Genomic DNA, 15,518 nt, shown 5'->3' with positions numbered 1-15,518 from the left:
GATCCATCCCAGAGGCTTTGACCAGGCAACAGCCTTCTTTAGCAGACATCTGAGTTACGTTTGATAACATGGACACAGTAAATGGGGACACTGATAACTAGTAGGATTTTCTTAGAGTCTCTTCTGCCTAAGTCAGAGATATGGCTCCTCATCTAAGATCAGCTATTTCTCTATGTGCAATATACGCAGAGAACAAAACTGTAACATCAGGAGCCTCAAGAAGGAGAACCAAAGAACCATGTGATCTTTCCTCAGGGTTCATGGCTCAAATCCTGGAGTCACCACATTTATGACATGCTCAGTTCTGGCCACTCTAGGTTCTCACTGGCAAATGAGTAGGCAAGTGGATGTTTTCCCAGCTGAAAATGCCAATAAAACTGACCAGTCTGAGTCTGGATCACAGGCTCCAGAACTGTGGCTCACAGGTGGGAGTCTAGACTACCACCACCTGCTAATTAACTTTTACCCCAGTCACCCACCATCTAGTCTGCCCTTTTTGTATCCTTCTATGCCAATACTTTCTCTCTTGGGGTAATGTAATCATTTCCCTAGTCAAATACTATCTTATCCCCTATCTGGTGTCCCCTCAGAGCCATTATCCTAAGAGACTAGAATCTCCATTAAGCAAATTGTATATAGGTACCAATACATAGATGAATATGATTTCTACCCTCTAGTTTTTTCATGGAACAGCCTCACATTCATAAACAATGTCTATCAAATGTTTCAAGTGGACAAAACCACATCAAAAGCTGGAGAGGATAGATCACGATGAGAGGGTTCACACCATAGAAACTGGCGAGTGCTACAGATTGCAGCCTCTAGGACAAAGGCTGGTCAAGAGTTAGTGCTCAAGGCGTGTGAGCTATTCATTGAGAAGATAAAGAAAGGAGGTTGGAGAGCTGGCTAAGGAGTTAAGAGCACTAACTGCTCTATTAGAGGATCCAGGTTCAATTGCCAGCACCCACAAGGCAGCTCACAACTACTCTAAGGGTCCTCTTCTGGACTCTGAGGCCATAAGGCATGTAAGTGTCCATACATACATGTAAGACAACATTCAAACACATGACACCGAATGATCCTTTTAAAGAAACAAAAGATAAAGAGGGGGAACCCTAACAAGTTAAAAGATTTTCCCCAATTTCTCTTAACAAAAGCAAAACAAACAAAGACCATATTGCAGTTGTACCAAGAAAACTATTCTTCAGTGCTAAGGGAGCTTGAATTAATCATACACCAAACTTCTCCATCCACGGCAAGCTTTAACAATTCATATGTTCTTAGCCACAATCATCTTGCATGTTTCAACCCATGACCATGAGGTGCCTCATAGAAAATACATCATACACCTCTCCTTTTGCATTTGCACGATGATCCTGCCAGACTCAAGGACAAGCAAGCTGCACGTTTCTGTTAAAGTCTGTAAGTGAGCACGTGCTTGGGAATCAGTTCAAGGACCGAACAGTTATTCTGTAATTAAAAAGAGTATCTCGAAGATATTATTTTAAAGAAATGACTGGTGGACTTGTTCATCCCTCCACCATGGAAGAAATCAATGGACTAGACTCCCGAGTTTCTAGTTTTGACTGTAAAGCAGACGGATGCAGGGGTGAGAGAATCAATCAAACATTTCTCCCCTTTCATTTTCACATCTATTGATAGAATTTAAAATCAAGTTCCATTTCCTGCAGGTCTCACTGTGGCTTCTCCTTAGGAGGGGGAATGGGATGGAGCAAATGGATTTTCACTGTCTTATTGAATGTATTTTACTTTCCAGCATTAGGAGCTTAAAGGGGATTGAAGAGGCCCAATTCAAATTACCAAAGATTATAAATGAACCAAAGACCCAGAGATATGACAGTGTGCTTTGAGAAAGCCTAAGTAGTTCAGAAACATTATTAACAGTGTTCTAAGACTTCCTTTTGCAACCCATCCTCAAAGATTCCATGTTGTAACTCAGGCCCATATCATGCCACAAGACAATGAATGACCACCAGGTTCTGCAAGTGTCTGCCAGTCATTCACATAGAAGAGGCTTGAAGCCTAGCCATACTTCTATAGAAGGTGTTTGTTGTCTTCATATTATCCATATAATTCATAAAAAAGAAAACTAATCATCATTAGTGCACCAGCCCTACTTCTCTGCTACAACCATTGTGAGTTTCTCTTTCCACAAAAAGAGTAACTCTTGGCATAGGGCACAGTTGACCTGATGATTCTTTCAAGAGTTTGGGAATAGGTACAGCTGGGCAAGACATGTGCCTCTCTCAGAAAGAAGAGAAAGGTTTGCTGCATTATGCATCAGGATAAAAACGAAGGAATTGTATTGCCCCAGAGATGACTATGACCAGGGAAACTGGTAGTCTCAGAAGCAGGTGTATGTAGACACAGTTCCTATTCACCAAGAGATAAAATAAAAGCAAATCTGCCCTTTCCTATCCCTCTACTCATGCCAAAAAAAGAAGAAGAAAACAGAAAGAAAAAAGAAAAAGAAAAAAAAAAAAACACCCAACGACTTGCTGACCATAGAGCTGTGGGAGTTCTTATCAGTGCAGGTTTATCATCAGCTGGACTCCTGCATCCTCTAGGGCTCAGGAAAATGAAAAAAAAAAGTGAAGGGATGTCCCTGGAGACGTATTTACTGAGTCTAATGTCTCAGAGATCCCAACAAAAGGCAATCCAAGCCTTTTCCAAGTCCATGTTCCACAGACAAAGGAAAAGAGTTAGCCTCAAGGCTTCTTCTCTCCCTATTGACTGACTAGGGTGAGGAGACAGCTATAAGGGCAGGGACCTACAGCACCAGGGTCCCATTCTCCCTGCTAGCTTTCTTTTCAGAGCGTTCCCTGTGCAGCCATGTTTGCCCTTGCTCCTTCCCCATCAGAGACTGCGTGCTTGCTTGCTCTCACAGCAGGGCGGGTGCATCTCAGCATGGCGATGCACCGCACTTGTGCTTTGCACCCATCCTTAGACACTACCGACCCTGCCAAGAAACAATACTTGAGGTCAGAGCTTGTCTCTGAGCCCTAGAACAGATAGGCTTTGGGGATGAAGGATCATGGGAGTCCATCCTTTCATTATTTACCGTCTTTTTTTATTCTGGAAGAATTGTACTCTCTGACACACAGTTTTTGCAACTACGAATGAGGATATGTCTTTTCCCTATGGCTGCAGATGAAGCAGGATAATAGATATGTGGTCACTGGCACACGAGAAGCTGTAATTCCAACTGAGCATTAGATACAGTATTAATTACAGCTAACTGACTTTAAGTAAGTCAGGAAGAGGAGCTCACGAGGTCTTAAACAAAGAGATAGCTCCACGCCATTGTGATGAGGGACAAACAGAACAAAGGAAGTCCTGTTCTAAGTCCAAGATCTCTTTGTTTGGCTGAAGGGTTGGATACAGAGAGAGGGGATTAAACTGCATAGCACATTGGGTGAAGTTGTCCAACAGTTAACAGGAACGCGGTCTGCTCTTGACGCCATCCGAGTGGAGAAAGCACATTAACGGTATAGCCATGAAAGCTGGGAGTGATTTAGCTAACGGCTACTGTGAAGGCCAAACAGCCGCTCTCAGCTTGTCTGCTCTCTGTTTCCTTCTTGAAACCGTGTTCCCTCCAAGGGAGGCAGAGGCTTACTTCACCTGACTCCCCTCCTCAGTCCACAGAAAACCAGTCTTAGTCCGGTTCAGCCAATGACTGCAAGGCAATCCGATAATATGCCCTCTAACGACAGAGCCTGTTTGCATAAGACGGCACTTTGAACTCTTCTGTGATTTTCTATCATTTTATTTATTCATTTATTTTAGACAGAGTCTCTTTATGTAGCTCAGGCTGGATTTGAATTGACAATCTTCCTGCCTCAGACCCTCAAGTGCTAGGATTCTGGTGTGGACCACAATGCTGGGCTTCACTTATAAGTTTTATCTTCCTAAACCCGCAGGCAGTGTAAATGTGCTGTTTACTGGGGCCTCTCCAAAGAAACCACATTGTCTTATAGGTATTTATAGATTCTAGAGAACTAACTTTAAAAAAGGCTGGAAAACTCAAACCAAGCTAGCTATATCAAAGTAATACTAATCATACTGACTGGCAGAAAATAATGCCATGAATAAGTCATATTCAACGGGGATGGAAAAGAATATCACTAGTGTGGGCCATCCTGGTTTTCCCTTGATAATTTCTAGGACTATAACACCAAATGCATTCTAACGTGCTTAGGATTTCTTTGATCTTCTACAAGAGCACGGTAAATAACTGTTCCGGTGGATACAGCTTAAGACACGGAGTTCAACCTTGGTTTTTGTCCCTATCCGAGACCCGTACATATGGGGCTTCCTGCTCTGACCTCAAGGAGGTTCTCACTCACTACTTAATTAATTTCACATGCGCCGAGGGATCCGCACCTTCCACCCCCGGAAAGCGGTAAAAATGTGAAGTTCAGCAGCAGCAGAAGTTCTCAATGACCCAGAGGGCCTACTTCCAGAAGAGAAAATAAGAATTTAATTGACAGGTTTTCATCCCAGGTCCCTCTCGAGGGCATCAGCACTGAGGTCACGAACTGTGGTACTGCCAGGTTTCCGGCTGCTTTAGATGCAATTCACACTTGCCCTCCACCGCGTGCCTTTCAGGCTATGGAGCCTTCCCACGGCCCAATCTCAACTGTTCAGTCCTGTCTCTCAGCTGTCCTACACTATGACTTAGTTTGAGAAGCATAAATTGTACCAGTCTTCCTTACTGATCATGTGCCTTTCTAACAGACCTTTCCAAATGCATCTGCTTGCTCCCAGCATTGGCGAACCTCCTAGGAGACACAGATGGAAAGACTTAGCTCTGACCCAATTACTGTCACACTGAGACCGTGACTAGGTATTATCCTCCAACCCAACTAAGGATGCTCCAGGTTCAGGGGCTCTGGTCTGGAGTGAACCCCGAACTTTGGGCTTTGTTAATTCCTAGGTTCCCCCATGCTCAGACAAGCAGCTGGCATGAATGTCTGAGAGATCCTTGCAAATTAATAAATGAAGTACTTAAAACTTTAAAAAGCAAATCCCTGCTTTGAAACTTTCAGGAAATCCCCGACAAATTAGAAAGCTGATGGAGATGACTGCAGGGCCCTGCTTACAGTGCTGTGAAACACTGTAGCTCCAACTTCACTACGTTCTACCTCTCAGGAAACATTTTTTTCACTGGCAGCCAGAAAAACTGAGAATTAATTAATTAATTACTGTATTTGGCTGATGAGAATAAACTACTTCTCGGGGCCACCTGTGTTCTCTGGCCACCCTATATTTTGTCAGGCACATGGGTGAGCCAGAACTGAACTTTAATAAGGTTAGCCAGCACCTTGCCTTCCTTTGGCTTGGCTTCTGTGATAACCCACGAGGCCAAGACTCAGCCTAAAGCCATGAGATATTAGAGCTGCTTTGTCATGTTTTGAAGAAATTGTTCTTTGTGTTTCATTGTCTGCCGCTTAGAGTCAGGCCATGCCCCCAACCTCCAGCCCCTGAAAGACAGACAGACATCTATAAACTGCCAGCATTATCTTGCGACTGTAAGAAATGATATCCCTTGAGGAAAGCAGGCACAACAGAAACAGAAGAGGAAGGCAGAGATAAGTCAAAGCATCAGCGAGCCACTAGCCACCTGACCTACCTCTGTAACTTCTCAGTTGCCTAAGCTAATAAAGACCTTACTGTTTTAGCCAACAGCAGATCCGTTTTTGGTTACGGTCACATGATAAAGTCAAAAATCACTGAACTGAGTAAGCTGCCAGTGACTTCTGCAGAAAGCAGGGAGACTGCAGGGCTACCTTCAGGCTGTTGGGTCACCTCTGTTCCTTTCAGTCTCTCTAAGCTCTCTGTCACTCACCTTTGCTCAGTGATAATTATGTTCAAGCCAGGGCCTACAGAGGGAACCTGCTCTCTAGAAGCTCATAAATGACCATACAATGTACAGAATATTTAATATATTAAATAATTAAAATATAAGTTGTATTGGTAGACTTTTAAACTTCCCCCCTCTCTCTGTCTCTCTCTCTCTGTCTCTCTCTCTCTCTGTCTCTGTGTGTGTATGTGTGTGTGTGTGTTGTGTGAATGTAAATTTTGGTGTTTAGGGTGCTGTTTTGTTTTGTCGTTTGAGACCAAGTCCTTACATCACAAGCTTGACTGACCTCACACTCAACGAAGCCCCTGTCTCTGATTCCTAAGAGCTGGGATTACACCAACTAGAGGTGTGTCAGCAGCGAGTGTCATACAGCACGGCCACTGCTGTAAAATCGGATGAATAATATCTGCAGGGGGCTGGGAGATAGCTCAGGTGGTAAAGTGCTCTTTGAACAAGCATAAGGTCGTAAGTTTGGATCCCTGGCACCCATGTAGAAAGCTAAGCTTGGCACTGCTGGGTAATTACAGACAGGAGGGTCCCTAGGACTTGCTGGCCAGCCAGCCTAGGCTAATAGAGAATGATTGAAGAAGACACTTAGCATTGATCTCTGGGCTCCACAGGCACGTGTGCAAACACCTATGTATGAACACACACATATACGCACACACATACACACACACAGGGATGGGAGATAAGCTTTGGGGAAAAAACCTGCAGCCCAGCATTCATACATGTATATATGAACAATTTATGTCCAACATGTATTGGGCACCTGCCCTGTGCCTGGTATATGATCACCACTTACTGTGCGTTTTCTCCATCTCCAGCATAAATTATTAATCACATTTCAAGGTGTGAGTACTGTTGTGATTTGGAAGTGCAGTGTCCCCCGCAGGCTCATATATGCGAAGACTTGGTTTCCTGGTTCGTGCAGCTGTTTGAGAGGGCTGCGGAACCCTTAGCAGGTGTGTTCTGCTGAGTGGGTCACCAGGGGCAAGCATTTGGGCCTTCAGTTTTATAGTCTACCCCCTTTCTGTCTGCAGTCTGTTTCCTGACTGTGGACACACAAGCGAGCAGCTACCTCCCCATCCTGCTGCTGGGCCATGATAGGCTCTGTCTCTTCTTAAGCTATAAGCCAAAATCAACCCTTCCTCTTTGAGCTGCTTCTTGCCAGGTCACAGCAGCAAGAAAAGTAGCCAATGCAAGTCACCAGGATACAGAAAATGCCATTGACTGACCCAAACTATACAGGAAGAAAACAGAGAGTCAGGAGACAGGCAGTCTGGGTGCAGACATGGGCATCCTGCTACTGCATTACTCTGCTGAAAGACTTCACAGTGTGGGAAACAGACTATCCTCCCAAACTATCCACCCTCATCCCAGAGCCTTGTGACTTTTAGGTATCACAGCAAAGGGGATGGCTGTGGTCATGAGGCTCTGACTATGAATCCCCAGAATCTATGTACAGTACTGGGCGTCCATGGTCATGGGCATCTCCAAAGTTGGGAGGTGCAGAGACAGGAGGATGGTTAAGACCACTGGTATAGCCCTAGCTTCAGTGAGAGACCCTGTCTAAAGGGAATATGTTGAAGAGTAACAAATCAGACATCCATCCATCACTGGCTGCTTCTCACATGTACACAGACACACACATCCACATACATGTGCATGCATACACCACACATGCATTTCACTTGTACATACTCTCTCACACATACGCACACACTCACTTGCACAAACACACACACACTTGCACATGTGTGCACACACACAAAAACATACACTCACCCACACACACATACACACATAAACACACATTTGCACCACTTGCATACATACACCACACCCACATACACTACACTCATATGTATTCTGTGTCTCTCTCACACACACTCACATGCACACACATACACATACTCATACATGCACACACACACATATATGCACTCACACATTCATATACACTTGAGCACACAGGCACATACATACACGCACACTCACACATACAAACAAGCACATACTCACTTGCACGCGCGCGCACACACACACACACACACACACACACACATCACATCACATCACATCACATTTTAAAACCTTAAGTGAAAGGAGAAAGGAGGGATCCAGACTCAGCAAAGCAGGTGTGGCAGAAACAAAGTCAGAGCGATATGATGCAGGCACACTTCAAGTATCATGGCTGCCTTTGACAATGAAGGTGGAGCCTTGAGTTAATTTGTAGGAGCTAAAGGGAAAGAACCATATTCCCTCCTACAGCACCAGAAGAGACCACAAGCCTGAGAGCACCTTCATTTTAGCTCAGTGACACCTCTCTAGGACTTCTAACTCCTGGGAGAGAAAATTTGTAATTGTGTTGTATTTAGGGAACTGAATTTGTGGCGCTTTGTTTTGACAGCAGAGAGAAATCTAATACAGAAAGCCACATACAATCTCCTGCCCTGTGTGGTAAGGGAGGAAAAACCAATTTTCTCTACCTTCCTTAAGCTCAAGGTGTATGGGACTCCAGAAACATGTGATAGGTAATTGACCGGAAAATCAGAAGTTTGCAGACATGTATACTTCATACATGCATGAGAGATAGACATGTATACCTCATATGTACATGGGAGACAGTCAGAGAATCAGTGTTTCTTTAAGAAGGGACTTAGAACCCCTATTTATAAAACATCCTCAAAGAAGAAGAGGAAATTCTTAGAGATGAAGGAGGGCCCATGGGTATCTGGGAACGGAGGACTGTGGAAGGCAGACTTGTGGCAGATAAAGCCGGTGAGGAGAGCCTGTCACACAGGCTCCTCTGGAGCCACCTCCAGGCGGGTTACGATCCAGCGCTGTCTTCATACTTACCTCTGTGTGCTCATGGTAAGGACAGAAGGCCAGCACTTTTGTCCATGTGTGTCCTGCTTATAGACGAAGAAGAGGGGTAAAGAGTGGGCCCTCCCTCAGTCTATGCCCTTCCTTTGACACTCAGCTCAAACTAATTTCTGGGACATAATATTTAGCATACATATTCTGATTTCCTTTAGCATGTGGAAGTTGGCTAAAAGGAGATGATCCTGGGACACCACTGGGAAGCGGTGTTAAAGTTCAACTCCTTGGGAACATAAGCATTGACCTAAGATGACAGAATTTCTTTCAGACCAGAAAGTTAATATCCTAGCTCTCTGTTTTTCTTCCTCTGTGAACTGGAGACAGGGATTTAATCAGACTGAAAGGTAGGTGTAGGTGTGTGTGTGTGTGTGTGTGTGTGTGTGTGTGTGTGTGTGTACACACCAGGGATGTGTGTGGAGGTCAGAGGATAATCTGGGAGTCTGTTCTCTCCTTCTACCATGTGGGTTCCAGGAGTCAAACTTAGGTCACTAGACTTAATGGCAAATGCCTTTACCCACAGAGCCAACTCACCAGCCCTGAAAGTGTTTCAAGAACAGCTCACACAGTCTTGATTCCTAGACTTGAGAGTCTCCTTTTTATTCCTTTTTATAAACTCCCAAAAGAAGACTGAAAAAGACTCAGCTCTGCTAGGGAAAGCTTATAGCTCATTCATTGGTAGAGTGCTCGAATAGCAGACCCGAACCGGGTCACCCAATCCCCCAGTTCTGCATAAAAATGTAATAGTGAACACATGTGATCCCATCACTAGACAGGTGAAAGCAGATGAACCAGAAATTCAAAGTTATCATCAGCTACACAGCCTGGGCTAAATGAGGCCAGCCTGGGCTAATTAAAACCTTGTTTCAAAACAATATATAGGAATTTATCCATCATGAATGTCATCTGGTAAATGGAAATTAGAAGCTATTTTCAAACTTAAGAGTCATGGTCCCCACACCAGGAGCTACTCTACAGGCTTGGTTCTCTGTGACTGCACCCAAGCCAGGTCTCTCCATACAAGGACCAAATTCAACTTACAGTAGGATGGCATTCAAACAAAGAGACATACACAGATTGATCTACGCTCAGTTTGCTGAGCAATAACCCATCCTGCGTATGTTATGACACAGGCCACTTCTCCGGAGGGGCATACATTCTTAAAACAGCTCCCTTTGGGGGATCGATTCTGATCTGCATATCAAGGTTCTACCCTTTCCCCCAATGACCCATTTGTCTGAGGGAGGCATTCAATTAGACTGCCAGAGCAAATTGATTCGGTATCGACCAGAAAAGGCTTCTCACTTGACAGATGGATCGTGCCGGGGTGGAGCGGCCGCTGTAAGAGTCAGTCCTCCAAGGGTTTGGGCCCGGATGTTGTGTGAATGTGAGATACGGAAGCGTGAGGTGTTGGCCGGACTTTGGGGCCCAAAGAAAGGCTCCTCTCGTTGATACGGAATAGACAGGATGGGAGGGAGACACTGCTGGAAAACGGGGTTCGGCGAGCAGGGATTTGGCTCCCGTCTTCAGCCTGGCAGAATGTGAGAAGAGAACAGGCAATGGTTTCTTCGCTTCGGGAGCCAACACTGGGACTGGGAACTTCAGTAGCCTCCTCTCTCAAGGTCTTCAGGGAGACAGCTTCGCCCATCCCAAGCACCCTGCCCCAACTGTGGGCCTGCTTCCCTTCCTCTCGTGACTGCAGGAACAGAGCCCACTCTGCCAACTTCATTGAAGCTCTGGCTCCCCTGCTTCACACACCGTGTTTATCTTTACAAACAAAAGGTAAATGCTTGGTTATTTTACACAAGAAACTGAGTCCCCTATACCTGGAATATATATATATATATCAGAGTACACCCAATGAGATTGAAAACGTGCTATTCAGGAATAGATATGCTTTATTTAATTTTCAATTAGTACCTAGACCGGGGTCCAGAATTGGCTTTTCATTTTTGTTATATTTGAAATAATGCTTTGATTTGTTGAAACGTTTTACACTTCAGTATCTCACAAAGCACTGTAAATCCTTCATACCAACCTTCTCTTGATCATCCTAAGTACTCACTATAAGTAAGATTGTCCTTTATCTCCAGCCTGAAGGAAAACTCATAAAATTGGCTCCATTAAAATAATTACACACACACACACACACACACCTTCGCTTTGAGGTTTAGCCACTAAACAACTAGATGACTGTGCTTTTATTTATGCAGTCACACAGTTAGAACAAGAAGACATTTGTATGGCCCACATATCATCTTGACATGCAGTCTCCAAATGTCCTTTGTGAGAGCTGAAGTCCATTATCAACTACGAAATGAGCCCCATCATGCTATTCACTTGGAGAAAAGAACTAAGAGGTTTAAGTTCAAATCTGCATAATCCCAGGTAGAGGGGAGTGAGACTGCCATAAATGACATGCAAACCATGGGGCAGAGCTTCGTACATTGCAAAGCTGGATGCAGAGAACAGAAGGGATGCTTACATAAATACACACAGAGCCATGAACCAGTCTGTCTTAGTTAGGAATTTCATTGCTGTGAATACACACCATGACCAAGGCAACCCTTATAAAAAACATTTAATTGTGGCTGGCTTACAGGTTCAGAGGTTCAGTCCATTATCATCAAGGTAGGAAGCATGGCAGCATCCAGGCAGGCATGGAGCTGGAGGAGCGGAGAGTTCTACATCTTCATCTGAAGGGTGCTGGGAGAAGACTGTCTCCTATGTGGTTAGGAGGACAGTCTGAAAGCCCACCCCCTCAGTGACACACTTCCTCCAACAAGGCCTCACCTCCAAATAGTGCCACTCCCTGGGTCAAACATGTTCAAACCACCACCCAGTCGAAAGCAGTGATATCATTTATGAAGTTGTTTGATATACTCATATACTCACACGCCTGCAGTTGCAGGATACAGCTGCTGTTCCTGCTGCCTTCATTTGGAACAAAGCATCAAATGAAGTTTAAAGTTCTACCTTTAAAGAGATCCCCTTGCTTTTCAGATACTACTCTGTCAGGATGAGGATATATTTTGAGCCTCTCATAAAACGTATAAATGTAACAAGAATGTGAGTGAGCACACGTCCAAAGGTGAAGAGAAAAATGACAAGCAGATTCTAGAACTTTACCTAAAGAGAAAGAAACATTTTTTCCAAAGAACCTATGACTAGAGAATTAGACCAAGTCTTCCCCAAATATGCTTCTGTGGCAAGAGGAATATTTTAAGATGTTTATTTTGAGAAAATACACACACAGTAATAGTTCCAAGAAGTTGCACCTTTGTAAGAAGAACTTTGTATCCACAAGGGGAAGCTTCATTTGCAAGGAGGGGTCTCACTGTCTTTGAGGGACAAATGGTACCAAGTTATTCAAGAAACAATGGTATTTGAGCCTGAAATCTGGGACACCATTGAGGTCCATGAGAGGCTTCTTCTTGTTATCTTCCATGTATATAGACAGCACACATGCTAAGAAATGCCCATTTGTTTTTCTCTTGTCAATACGTCTTTCACTATAGGAGTCTATCCCAGCTAAGAGCTATGGAGAGTACAAAAAATAATCATTGAAAACTGGATCTTAAGTATTTTTGAAGGAGAATTTTTAATTTTCAGTTTTTCCCCCCAAATAATAAATCTATAAGTTCAATGCTAACACCACAGTACCACAATCAGGGTCTGATTTGTCTATAACTCAGAACTTGCTCATTATGGAACCTGTAAACTGACAAAGACCATACCAGCGTTGATATGAATGAACCCAGGAAGAAGAATGACAGGCAGAGTCATGGCCACCAAGCTTCCCGAGCTGTTTTCTCATGGTGACCAAAAGATTAGTAGACATGACCAGGTCCAAATCGCTTTGGGAGAATATTGAAGTAATCAGTAGGCAGGACTCATACCAGACTGACATGGCTCCCCTCCTTCTACTCAGTGTTCAAAATCAGACCCTTGAGTCTTCAGTGTCTGAGAGAAAGATGAGATGCTGGGGTACCAACATCTGAGTAGCTGTGAGCAAACGTGTGAGACTGGTTTCTGCTGCTGTGATAAAAACACTCATGAAAACCACCCTGGGGAGGAAAGTGTTTATTACATCTTATGCTACAGTCTATCATCAACAGAAGCCTGGATAGGAGCCTGGGTGAACATAAAGTCAGGGACCAAAGAGAGCCTGGGAGAGTGCTGCCTGCTGGCTTGCTCTGTTTAATTCCTTGGGTACAACACAGGGCCACTGGCCCCAGGGAGGGGGCACTGATTAATGGTGGGATGGCCCCTCCTTTCCCAGAGACTTACCTACAGGCAAATAAAATGGAGTTGATTCTTCAGTCAACGTTTCCTCTTCACAAATGATTCTAACTTGTGTCAAGTTGACAAAAAAAAAAATTGTTTTTCAAGGCAGGACTCATACCAGATTGACATGGCTCCCCTCCTTCTACTCTATGAGGATCTCATAGATCCTCATAGACTGAAAAGTTCTATTAACTTGTTTATAAAAGCCAGCATAGACTATTGTTTACTTTTTGTGGGTGCTTATAGCCTTGATCCCAGCTTCTTGGTAATAAGACAAAAGCCTTCAACACTTACAGTAAAATCAAAAGAGACCCCTTTTTACTTCTCTTTTTGGAAATAATAGGGTATAAGCCCATGATCTTTATATAATTATGAAAAATATAGGCTTCTTTGAGAGTCTACACACAAATTAACCAAAGGGACACAAATAGGAAGCAGTAAAATTAACAATACTCACACATAACAAGATACTAAAAATGCACAGACTTGTGATTTTGGCAAGACTGTTGACTAGAGGTGCCCAGTGTTCCTACCACCACAACAAAAGACCAAAAGAAGTTTGAAACAATAGTTGTTTGATGGGGGTATTTAAGACAAAATGCCCATATCTACTGTGGACATAGCAATATAGATGAAGGAGATACAAAATACCCTACAGAAACCAAAATGAGCTCAAAGCACATACTGTTGAGCCTCAGAGAACTGTGGACAGAGACTGGCTTGATTTAGCAAGGAAGGGTGGCAGGAAAGAGCCAAAACATTTCTCAGGAAGTCCTGAGAATATCATAGATATAGTTTATATAAAGGGTGGTGTGATGGTCTGTGTATGCTTGGCCCAGGGAGTGGCACTGCTGGGAGGTGTGGCCTGTTGGAGTGGGTGTGGCCTTGTTGGAGTGAGTGTGACCTTGGGGGTGTGGGCTTTAAGACCCTTGTCCTAGCTGCCTGGAAGCCAGTCTTCTGCTAGCAGCCTTCAGATGAAGATGTAGAACCTTCAGTTCCTCCTGCACCATGCCTGCCTGGATGCTGCTTTGTTCCTGCCTTGATGATAATGGACTGAACCACTGAACCTGTAAGCCAGCCCCAATTGAATGTTGTCCTTATAAGAGTTGCCTTGGTCATGGTGTCTGATAACAGCAGTAAAACCCTAAGACAGGTGGACGTAGCCAGCCAGGTCCCAGAAACATTCTTGGTTTCACAAAAAAACCTGCCATCCATGTTTTCTTCTATTATCTGTAAATGGAGGCAGGGATCTGAGGCATGGTCATAGGAGAAGAGAACTCACGTAGTGCTGCTATCTTATGCCTGTATCTTCATACACTGCTGATCTCCCGTACATCCTCAGCACTTCCTTCAAACACTCTTGAAATATCTTGGTGTCTGAATACTTCTCCCATCACTTATTAGTTCAGAGGTTCAAGGGGAGCTCACTCCCCTTGACTTAGTCTGAAATACCCCAACTTATATGTCTTTGGTCCACAGTGTGAGACTGGACCCTTTGTAGAAAGGAAGACTAAGAAGGCCTGACTCAGCTCACAGCTGATAGGCTACTCAGACATGCTGCTCCACCATGATCAGTAACTCTTCCCTGTTCAAATTACAACTCAGGGTTTAGAAAGTACCTTCAGACTGTTCAGAATTGGATTTAAAACTCTAACTCAGGGCCATGTCTCTGGGGTAATTAGCAGTTAAAATCAATACAGACCTCTACTGGTAGGTGGTCACCGAGGGAATCCTTAATGTTAATCGAATAAGGTGGATGAGATACTTTTTCACTTACACAGTTTATCCTCTACTATGAATTCTTTCCTTTCATAGGATTTATTTAAAATACTGCTGCTTTTTTCCCTTTAATAAGAGTCAGAAAAACATGGCCTATCTATCTATCCAGTAAGTCAATATTCTCATCACCATTTATTAAGACTAAACTTTATTTGAAAGAGTTTTATATGCCAAGATGAATGCAATTTCTTATTGTCTATGTGGAAATAGGAGGACATAATATCTTAAGTCCTTTTCTAAAACATTTACATTGACCTCTGATTAAACATAAGGCGTGAACACCTTCCAATACTCCACTGTTAGAAAGAACCATACGAGATTTAAAATGTTGTAAGATATAAGCATACAGCAGACAAGTAATTCTGATATAACACACCTCTGAAACTTTAATCTTAAACCATCACTGAGAGGTAAATGGACATAATTTTCTCAGACTTATGAAGTCACTCAATAATTATTCTGATTAATAATTGATCACTGTTGAAAATTAAGGAACTGGCTGCACATTAGACATCTAAACAGATAATCCACCACTCCAGCCCACCCATACACATACCCACACACCTACAGGACATGTGGATTCACTCTCTAGTCAACAGAACAGACTACCAGCTGGGGAATATCTCAGATATCAGGTTCATAATAGACTGATTCTGTGAAACCAAAGACTGAAAGCTGAACATCC

At 43.6% G+C, this 15,518-nt stretch overlaps 1 long non-coding RNA gene across 1 annotated transcript in view; it reads right to left on the bottom strand.

Moving 5' to 3' along the window:
* Positions 1-15,518, bottom strand: part of LOC143439597 (uncharacterized) — a 321,175-nt gene that overhangs the window by 271,035 nt on the left and 34,622 nt on the right. The gene's annotated exons all lie outside the window — the stretch shown is intronic.

This window comes from Arvicanthis niloticus, chromosome 27, assembly GCF_011762505.2.
Source record: "Arvicanthis niloticus isolate mArvNil1 chromosome 27, mArvNil1.pat.X, whole genome shotgun sequence".
Classification (NCBI taxonomy): Eukaryota; Metazoa; Chordata; class Mammalia; order Rodentia; family Muridae; genus Arvicanthis; species Arvicanthis niloticus.
Note: the sequence above shows the minus strand (reverse complement) of the source record. Positions and strands in the feature narration are given on the sequence as shown.